At 42.9% G+C, this 10,185-nt stretch overlaps 1 pseudogene; it reads right to left on the reverse strand.

Moving 5' to 3' along the window:
- Positions 1-1,638: 1,638 nt before the first annotated feature.
- LOC147882510 (GDSL esterase/lipase At4g10955-like) lies at positions 1,639-2,985 on the reverse strand (annotated as a pseudogene).
- Between the last annotated feature and the right edge of the window lie 7,200 nt (positions 2,986-10,185).

Raw genomic sequence — 10,185 nt, forward strand, 5'->3', positions numbered from 1 at the left:
TTCTTGCTTTTAGCTCTTGCATTCTGCTGAGGAGTATCTACACAAGTGAATTGTCTTTGAATGCCATGACTTCTACAAAACTTCATGAATGTTGAAGACATGTGTTCACCTCCTCTATCTGATCTCATGACTTTGATCTTTCTGCTTGTCTGGTTTTCTACCATGACTTTGAATTCTTGAAATCTAGAAAACACTTCAAATTTCTCTTTTAGAAAGTAGACCCAACAATATTTGATGTAGTTGTCGATGAAAGCCATTAGGCATGTCCGTATCCAATGTAAACATCCTGCCCTTCTTCTTTCCTTTTGCTATCAAGCGGCCATTATTTTTCATATCCTCAACAAAGCATTCATGAGGATTAAATCTGACCACCAACGTCTCTCAATGTAATCATATAATAATAGCTATAATTGCTATTATACCTCTTTGATTCAATACAAAACTTGGGTCTTATGGCATCATGTCTTTTTTCTATTTATTAAAAGTTTTAAAAATTTTGTGCATATTGCGAGTGACAATGTTATTTTCATAAAATATTTAAGTCTCCTTTCATGGATTTATAAATTTATCACGTCAAGGAAAAACGTCAAGGAAAAATATTAAAAATAATTAAATTAACAAATAACTTAGATATAGCTAGAATTTCTAATATAGGATTATTTCAAATTCTTGCATGTTGGTGCAAAAGTATAGATTGAAAAAACAATATTTTTATGTGAATATGATAGTGCCACAAAGTGAAATTTTGATTTGCGAAGAATATTTTCAGAAAGTAAAATTTTGATTTGGGAAGGATATTTCCACAAAGTAAAGTTTTCATTTGGGAAGGATTTTTGGGCTTCGTCCAAAAACAACACAAAAAGTCCAAAATTAATGAAATAGGTGTTCAAGAGACCACACCATACTATCCTTCCTTATATGAGAATGAAGATGGTAACATCCCAATTGATGTTGTACTCAAGCATAGGGAGAAGGAAAGGATCGGTGGAGGCCATAATCATAGCAAGCCGATGGTCTACGCCAAAGAGAAGAGTGATACATTGTTGAAAGAAGATCTTGTAGCTCAACATGACATGAACTGATATATATCAAGGAGTTTGAAGGGGCTGATTGAGTCGGATGGATAGGTTCCAGGGAAACATTGCACCTCCTTCATAAATACCTTTACAATTAGCTCAAAACACTTTGCAAACTGTCATTAGACACAAAGGCCTATAACTTTCAGTAGAGACATGATATCAAATATTCAACTATTTTCTAAAAACCCCATAATATCGCATATACAAATAACTCTCACCCCATACCAAGGTATTTATCATTCATACACATGGTATTTACAATGATCTATTCCACTCATCCTCTCAATCCCATACAATATATTAGAAAATAGAAATAAGTGAGAGCCGCTAGACTATCACTTGATACTCAAACTCTTATCAAACATAGAAGAAAATAATACCAATGCCAAATAAAAAATATCAATTTTTAGCGTCACAGTGTAGATTAGGCCTATGTAGTGAATGAGTACTAAGGTTGCCTAGTATCTTTTCAGAGGTCTTTAGCTTGTGAAATGTCCCCTTTGAGCAAAGTCGAGCAGTCAACGATAATTGTCCAAAAATACAAGCTACTAACTTAGTACTAAGGATCTCTACGGGTCATGCGATTTCCTGTAGGGTCAAACACCATCTTCAAGGGCTGCAGCTTTACGTCCAGATCATACCATTGCTTTAGCTCATGAGACAGCATCAACGTTGATCGCTTTTCGTTGTCTTTATATGGCTTTTCATTGACATAAAAATAGGCGGAGGGAATGAGATGATCAGGCTTGGCTCTTGCCCCACATATGAAAGAGCGGAGAACTACTCTGATAGATTGCAGCGTGGAGGATAAGGCGAAGCCGAACCAACGCCCCTTCAGATTTGGCAGATGACGATGAGCTTCGAAGTAACGGATGTACGACAAACAGATTGGGTTGTGAACGTTAAGGTAGAGGTAGGGAAGCCATGGCATGATCGCTTGGAAGCTATCACAGTCGTGGTTTCTTGTTTGCTCGTCTTGCAAGATGTGGGCGAGAGTGTTGACAACCAGATCGTGGACGACGTGCACTGCGGTTGTAATCTCATCCGAAATGTGCATTGTTGCGGTGGGGATAGAGGGGTGTGGAGGATTGAAGAGATGGGCTTCAAGAAACCACCCCTCTTCAGCAAGCTTCCTGCCCACCAGCAAGCCGAGTGCTGCTCCTTTGGAGTGCCCTGCCAAGCATACAGATTGCAGGCCATGGTGAGCCACTTGCTGCCTCACGATGTCTAGAGCCAGATCAAATCGTTTGTGGGAGCGAAGATCATGGAGTAAGATGTGGATGTCAGCGTCGAGATCGACTAGAGACCGGGTACCCCGGAAGGCAACAACAATCTGTGGAGCACCCAGACGGCTGAGGTTGTGGTTTAAACGCGAATGGAACACAGCTCTGAAGACGGTACTACTGCCATTATTCTCCACAAGGGGTTACAGCAAGTCGTAGCGGAAAGTGTGCCACCAAAGAGGAGTGGAAGAGGTGCCGGAGGGGGGGTTGGAAGCGCATTTCCTCCATACGGGTGATGGATTTGACAAGGGCAGCCATGATGGTTCGTCTATGGTGAGGGTTCTGCCTGTAGGAGAAGCTTAGTGAGCTACAAAGAAGCAATGGGATCAAGAGAATGAACACACAGAGATCAACAAGACACTCTCGCACATACACACACAGAGACCTTCCCTAAAGCTCAACTGCACGCTACAATGGCCCTCTCTCTTCCCCGGCTTCTCCTTCCAACAGCAGACTACCGTGGATAATCTCAACAGACTATGACGAAACAACATGATCAGCAAAGAGGTGGGTTTCAGAGGCACCTACCATAGAGCAAGAGAACCATAATCGAAACGGCTCAGCCCTGAACGATCGAGGGCATCGTCCTTGTCTTTGGAGGCTCCCTGCAGGGATGACTCCATAGCCAAAAATGGATGGATATGAGGATAGGATGGTCAATAAAGAACTATATTGGTGTTGAGCCTTTGACCTAGGCAACCTATACAAAAATGGATAAGGAGGGGTAGCCAAGGAGTTAGCGTCAGCAACTTGAATGTGCTGAGCAACTTGAATGTGCTGAAGGAGGGGTAGCCAAGGAGTTAGCATCAGCAACTTGAATGTGTTGAGCAACTTGAATGTGCTGAACACCAAAGAAAGAAGGAGGAGCCCTCCTCCACACTTTCTATTTCTTTCCCTTCACCTCCTATTTTTCCTTTCCCTAGCCTTTTCCATATCCTTTTCCACATTCGACCATTCATCATAAGGTAAATTTTAACCTCCTTGGAGTAGAGACTCCTATACAAATAAATTTTCAGCCCGTGTGGGTGTGTTAAATGGACTCACTGATGCCCATTCCACCTGATCAATTGATAGCAATCACTTATGCAACCATGGCCCTGTTGAGATATCAAGCTCTACCCCCGATATATCTCCTGGATGACTATCATTTATGTCACCGCCTATGTTAGTTGTACTCGTGGTGTAGTTAGACTACCACGTATGTTTTTGGTTTGGGTTCACATATGAACCACGTATTCTAGGGTTTGACATATAGGGTATTTCCCTCTTCTATTGTATTGTTCTTGTATGCAAAAGTGAAAAAAGGCTTCACCCTCCAACCTTGTGTCCTCTCTCTTTTGTGTGTTGTGAAGAAAGCTGAACTTGAGTCTCCTATCTCTCTCCCTTATTGTTTACATGGTATCAGAGCCTTGTTCGTGGTAAGGAGCTCAAGAAAGCAAGCCAAGTTTGTGGTGTCCTGGTAAGAGGACCAATGTTGCTTTCCTATTTCGAGTTTGGGAGCAAATCTCTGCAGGTAGCACAGCCAGAAGTGCAGGAGTGCACTGTTTCAGATTGAGAGGCCCTTCGCGGTGTGGCGAGAGCGCAGTATATGCTGCGGGATAGGGCGAAGCCTTGGGTGACTATATTTTTTTGATTTGAGGCCGTTTCGGGGCCCGTTTTGAAGGCGGAAGTTCTTCGCAGGCACTCAGAAAAAGGCCCTGTTTTTCGCTGTGCGACCACTGCGCGGCTAGTCAGTGGAAAATTGCCACAGAAATTGCATCCTATGCCTGTGTGCAGAGATATTGGGAGTTGCAGATTCATGCCTGTTGCCTGTTGATGCAAAATCGTCACTAGGAAGTGACTGTGTGGTGAAATACCACTTTCGTCAGTGTTGCAGATCTGCCCCTGTGAGGCTTTTTGCAGAAGTTTTGCTATTTGCCCTTGTGAGGCATTTGCTGTGTTTACAGGTTGCTGTTGCAATTCGTGATTTGTAAAATGTCTGAGAATCTGTCTACCATTGTCAGTGAGAAGCTTGACAAGAACAACTTCCAAGCATGGAAGTTCAGGATGACAAACTTCCTTATGGGAAAGGGAGTTTGGGAGTACATCAGTGGTGAAACTGCAGAACCAGTTTTGGGTGCTGCTCCCACTCCTGCTGAATTGAAGGCCTTTAAAGAATGGCATGAAAAAGCCAGAAAATGCCTGTATTGGCTGTCTGTTAGCATTTCAGATTCTATGATTGTGCATATACAGGATGTAGAGACGCCTAAGGAGGCATGGGATACATTGGTGAAGCTGTATAGCACAAATACCAAAGCACGAAAGATGCAGCTAAAGTAGGAGTTGCACAATGTGCAAAGGAAAAATCTAAATATAAATGAGTATTCCTTGAAGGTGAAAGGCCTTGCAGATTCTCTTGCCTCCATTGGAGCACCTGTTGATGATGAGGACTTAGTGTCCGTGACCTTGAATGGTCTTGGGAAAGATTATGCACAGTTTCGGACATCCATTGGAGTCCGTGAAACATTTCCTGATTTTCAGGAACTTATTGCTCTCTTGCTGAGTGAAGAGCAAAGGAATGGTGGTTCAGCCACCTCAACTTCTCAAGAGACTGCTTTCTACTCGAATACAAGTAGAGGCAGGGGTAGAGGAAGAGGCCATTTTGGTGGCCGTGCAGGAAATCAGAACCAACAGCAACAACAGGAAAACCAATCCTATGGAGGAGGACGTGGTAGTTCTAGAGGCAGGGGGAGCCAAAGAGGCCGTGGTTCATGGCAAAGGAACCAGCAAGTAAATAGCAGCACAGAATGCTATTATTGTGGAAAGCTTGGACACAAGGAGAATACATGCTATAAAAAGCAAAATGACATCAAAAGTGGGAAGTTGCAGCAAAGCAACTATGCATCATCAAGTGGGCATGGTGACAACAGAAATGAGCACCTTTTTGTGATTCAGCATATGGTTAACTCCATGTCAGGAGATGCTGCAGCTTGCAATGATGTTTGGTATGTTGATTCAGGTGCCTCTAACCACATGACCAGTCATGGTGAGTGGTTTCATGATGTTAGAAATTTGGATAAGCCAGGTTATGTTGAAACAGGTGATGATACTGCGCACCCAATTACGCAGGTTGGTAAAGTGCCATTGGCTATGCAGGATGGCAAAACGAAGTACTTGGCAGATGTACTTCATGTTCCAAAAATCACTAAGAACCTGGTTTCAGTTGGCCAGATGGTTGAGCAAGGTCTGCAGGTTAGATTTAATCCTGATGGATGCTTTGTTGAGGACTTGAAAAATAAGTGCCGCTTGGTTGCGAAAGGCAACAAAAATGGTAGAATGTTCACCTTGGATGTTGATATGCCTGAGGTGAAAGCTGCTACGTTTGCGCATGGGAGAGGTGTCATTGCAGATATTGAGATATGGCACAAGCGCATTGGGCATGTGAATATACAAAGGCTGAAATCTATGCAAACGAAAAACATTGTTGCAGGTTTGCCTAAATTCAGAGTTGAGGGAATGCAAAAGGTATGTGAAGCATGCCAAATGGGTAAGCAGGCCAGACATCCATTTCCCAAAAATGCTAAGGTGAGTAGAAGACCTTTGGAAGTGATCCATTCAGATGTTTGGACAACCAAAGCTGCCTCTATTGGTGGATGCCATTATTATGTGACGTTTATTGATGACTACACTAGGAAGATGTGGATTTATTTTATGAAGCACAAAAGTGAAGTGTTCAGCCATTTCAAGGCTTTTAAGGCCATGGTTGAAAAAGAGAAAGGTGTGTATATTAAAGTGCTAAGATCTGATGGAGGGGGAGAGTACTTTTCAGAAGAATTTTGTGAATATCTGAAAGAACAGGGAATTCAAAGGAAGTACTCATGCAGGTCTACCCCTCAAGCAGAATGGGGTTGCAGAAAGGAAGAACAGGCATATTGCAGAAGTAGGACGGGCGATCCTAAATGAGAAAAACATGCCTGATTATTTTTGGACTGAAGCAGTAGCAACTGCTGTTTATATTATGAACAGAACCCCCACTGCAGCTGTCCATGGCATGACGCCTGAAGAAATGTATACAGGCCAAAAACCAGATATTTCTCACTTGAAGGTATTTGGTTGCATAGCTTATGTTCATGTTCCTGATGAGAAGAGAACAAAGCTGGATCCAAAGGCAGAAAAATGCATCTTTATTGGATATGCTCTGCACCAGAAAGGGTATCGCTGTTATAACCCTTCCACCCACAAAATGCAAGTGAGCAGAGATGTTGTTTTTGATGAAATGAGCAGCTGGTATGCACCAACTGTTATGGTAGGAGATGCAGATGTAGGAAATGGGAATGCTGCAATAAATGCAGAGCAGCAATCTCAAGCCTTGAGTGGACCCAGAGAGTCCTCTACTAGTGGATCTAATGCATGGACAGGGAGATTGAGATCTAGTGAATCGTCACATGGCAGCCCTGATAGTGTTGTGCAGGTATCACATAAGGGAAAAGAAAAAGTAGACCATGCTCCAGTGTTTGATGTGTCTGCTGGTAGCTCTCATGTTGATGGAGAGTCAAGCGGCTCTGAAATGAGCCTTGATGAGGAACTTGGGATTCCTTCTGTTGTTACACCTGGTGCAAGGAAAAGCAGGCATGATTTAAAGACTCCTGCAACTGATCCAGTTGTACGGAGGTCCACTCGTATTAAGTATCCAGTTGACAGGCTGAGATATGATGGGTATATAGCACATCACTATGCTTATATGGTCAAGGTTCTAGAGGAGCCAGAGCCCACATGTTTTGAGGATGCAGCAGGGCATAAAAATTGGGAAGCAGCTATGGATGAAGAGATGGCTGCCTTGGATGCAAACCACACTTGGGATTTGATGCCTTTGCCTCATGATAAGAAGGCTATTGGCTGCAAGTGGGTTTACAAAGTAAAGCACAATGCTGATGGGTCTGTTAGCAGGTACAAGGCAAGATTGGTTGCCAAAGGTTTTGCACAGACATATGGAATTGACTATGAGGAAACTTTCAGCCCAGTTGCAAGGATGGCAACCGTGGGAGCAGTAATTGCTATGGCTGCTGCAAAGGGATGGTCTTTGCATCAGATGGATGTGAAAAATGCCTTCTTGCATGGTGATTTGCAGGAAGAGGTTTATATGATGCAGCCAGAAGGTTATGAGGATAATTCACACCCCGATTTTGCATGCAGGTTGCGCAAAGCCTTCTATGGCTTAAAACAGGTGCCGAGGGCATGGTCAAACAAGATAGGGCAATATCTTGTCACTATTGGATTTTAGATTTCCAATTCAGATTTTTCACTTTATGTGAAAAGGACAAACAGAGGGATTGTGCTTGTAGTCATCTATGTTGATGACTTGATTATTACAGGTGATAGCGATGCAGACATTAATGAAGTGAAGCTGCTGTTGAAGCAGAAATTTGAGATGAAGGATTTGGGAGAGCTGCGTTACTTCTTGGGCATTGAGGTTATTAGATCCCCGAGTGGGATATGGCTGTTGCAAAGGCAATACGGTTTGGACATGCTGTCCAAATATGGGATGACAGGCTGTAAGCCTATCTCTGTTCCATTGGAGCAGAATGTGAAGCTCAATGCAGAGACAGGTGAGCTTCTTGAAGATATTACTATGTACAGGCGCATAGTAGGTAGCTTGATTTACATGACTATAACCAGACCAGATTTGAGCTATGCTGTGGGGGTGAGTCAGTTTATGCAGGCACCGAGGAAGCCACATTTGGATGCGGCTAGGCGCATACTGCGGTATGTGAAGTCCACATTGCATTATGGACTATTTTATGAAGCTAGGTGTGCATTACAGGTACATGGATACACAGATGCTGACTGGGCTGGTAGTGTCTCAGACAGGAGATCTACTAGTGGTTTTATGTTTTCCCTTGGGAGTGGTGCCATCAGTTGGAGCAGCAAGAAGCAACCAACAGTTGCCTTGTCGAGCACAGAGGCTGAGTACAGGGGTGCAGCAATGGCTGCATGTGAGGTAGCTTGGTTACGGAAGCTACTTGCAGATATGGGACAGACAATTCATGCAGCAGTTGTCATTCATTGTGACAACATTAGCAGCATCATGCTTGCTAATAACCCAGTTTATCATGCTAGAACGAAGCACATTGAGGTGCATTATCACTTTGTGAGAGAGAAGGTTCTAGCTGGTGAGATTGATCTTGTCTATGTCAGCACTAAGGAGCAGGTGGCTGATATTTTTACGAAGGCATTGGGTACCGAGAAGCTTCGCAGATTTAGGAGCTTGCTTGGTGTACGTGAGATGGATTTGAGCTTGAGGGGGAGTGTTGAGATATCAAGCTCTACCCCCGATATATCTCCTGGATGACTATCATTTATGTCACCGCCTATGTTAGTTGTACTCGTGGTGTAGTTAGACTACCATGTATGTTTTTGGTTTGGGTTCACATATGAACCACGTATTCTAGGGTTTGACATATAGGGTATTTCCCTCTTCTATTGTATTGTTGTTGTATGCAAAAGTGAAAAAAGGCTTCACCCTCCAACCTTGTGTCCTCTCTCTTTTGTGTGTTGTGAAGAAAGCTGAACTTGAGTCTCCTATCTCTCTCCCTTATTCTTTACAGGCCTGACGTGACTCATCATGAAACCCCATAGCTCTGTGGGAGATTGGTCCTCCATACTTGGGACTATCACATACATGCCAAGGGGATTCTCACTACACTCATATGTAGAGTCATCCACAGACAAGGTGTTGGTGCTATTGAACTACAAGTACAACTTCCAAAAATGTCTGAGATGCTTTAAAAATACGAGTTTCCCTGATGGAAATTTGAAATCAATAGCCAGACAACTTTCCTATGCCATGGGTGTCATGGTCCTATATAAGTGAACTATATTAGCAAATAAATGCATCCTCCCACATGCATGGTGTGTGTGGAAAAGTCTCCCATGTGGGCTAGGCGGTTACGTACTCTCAATTTTGTGCGACAACCCTTGGCCTCATTTTTCCACATATATCAACACCCATATTCCAAGTCTAAGATACTCCCTTGGTCTCTTCATGGTCATGATCCCCCACCTCCTCATATGACTCACTCTTCCTATTTTTTAAAAACTTCATAATATCAAATAACTCTCACCCCATACCAAGGTATTTATCATTCATACATATGGTATTTACAATGATTCATTCCACTCATTCTCTCAATACCTTACAATATCTTAGAAGATAAAAATAAAGTGATAGCCACTAGGCTACCGCCTCATCCTCACAATATTATCAAACCCGCATAAAAGCAATACAAATAGCAAATGAAAATATCAAAGTCTTGCATCACAATACCATTAGGATGTTGTCTTCTTCCCTTGAAACGACGTGTAGGGACATCTTCAATCCCACTTCAACCCAATACATTTATGACTTCTCCACATCTAATCTTTATTTCAGTAATAAATCCAAAGCATGTCACTACACTACATGGCATGTTCTTCTAATATCCCAATTATCATCATGTATAATAGACTCTTTGCATAGACTTTCATGTTCTTATACACTAGAAGAGCTAGGTCTCCTTCGACCAACCACCCACTCATAAATATACTCTAGCCTATGACTATCATGCTCCATGATTGTAGCAGGAGGGGCAGAGCCTCTTCTCATTCTAATTTGGGTTTGCTCAATTGATGGCCTTTGCATTTCAGGTGTTTGATGCCCATCTTCTTCTATCACTATGGGCTATGTCAACAAGCTTTTTTGTAGACACATTGCTTAAGATGGAGAAGGGAGAGGGGCAAGTGGAGGAGCGTGTGGAAGGGATGGCATTGAGAGCCGCAAGGGGAGGGACTCCCTTGGTCTCTTCATG

The sequence above is a fragment of the Dipteris shenzhenensis genome, chromosome 29, assembly GCF_047967505.1.
Source record: "Dipteris shenzhenensis isolate YYH24624 ecotype China chromosome 29, Dip_SZ_1.0, whole genome shotgun sequence".
In the NCBI taxonomy this organism is placed as follows: domain Eukaryota; kingdom Viridiplantae; phylum Streptophyta; class Polypodiopsida; order Gleicheniales; family Dipteridaceae; genus Dipteris; species Dipteris shenzhenensis.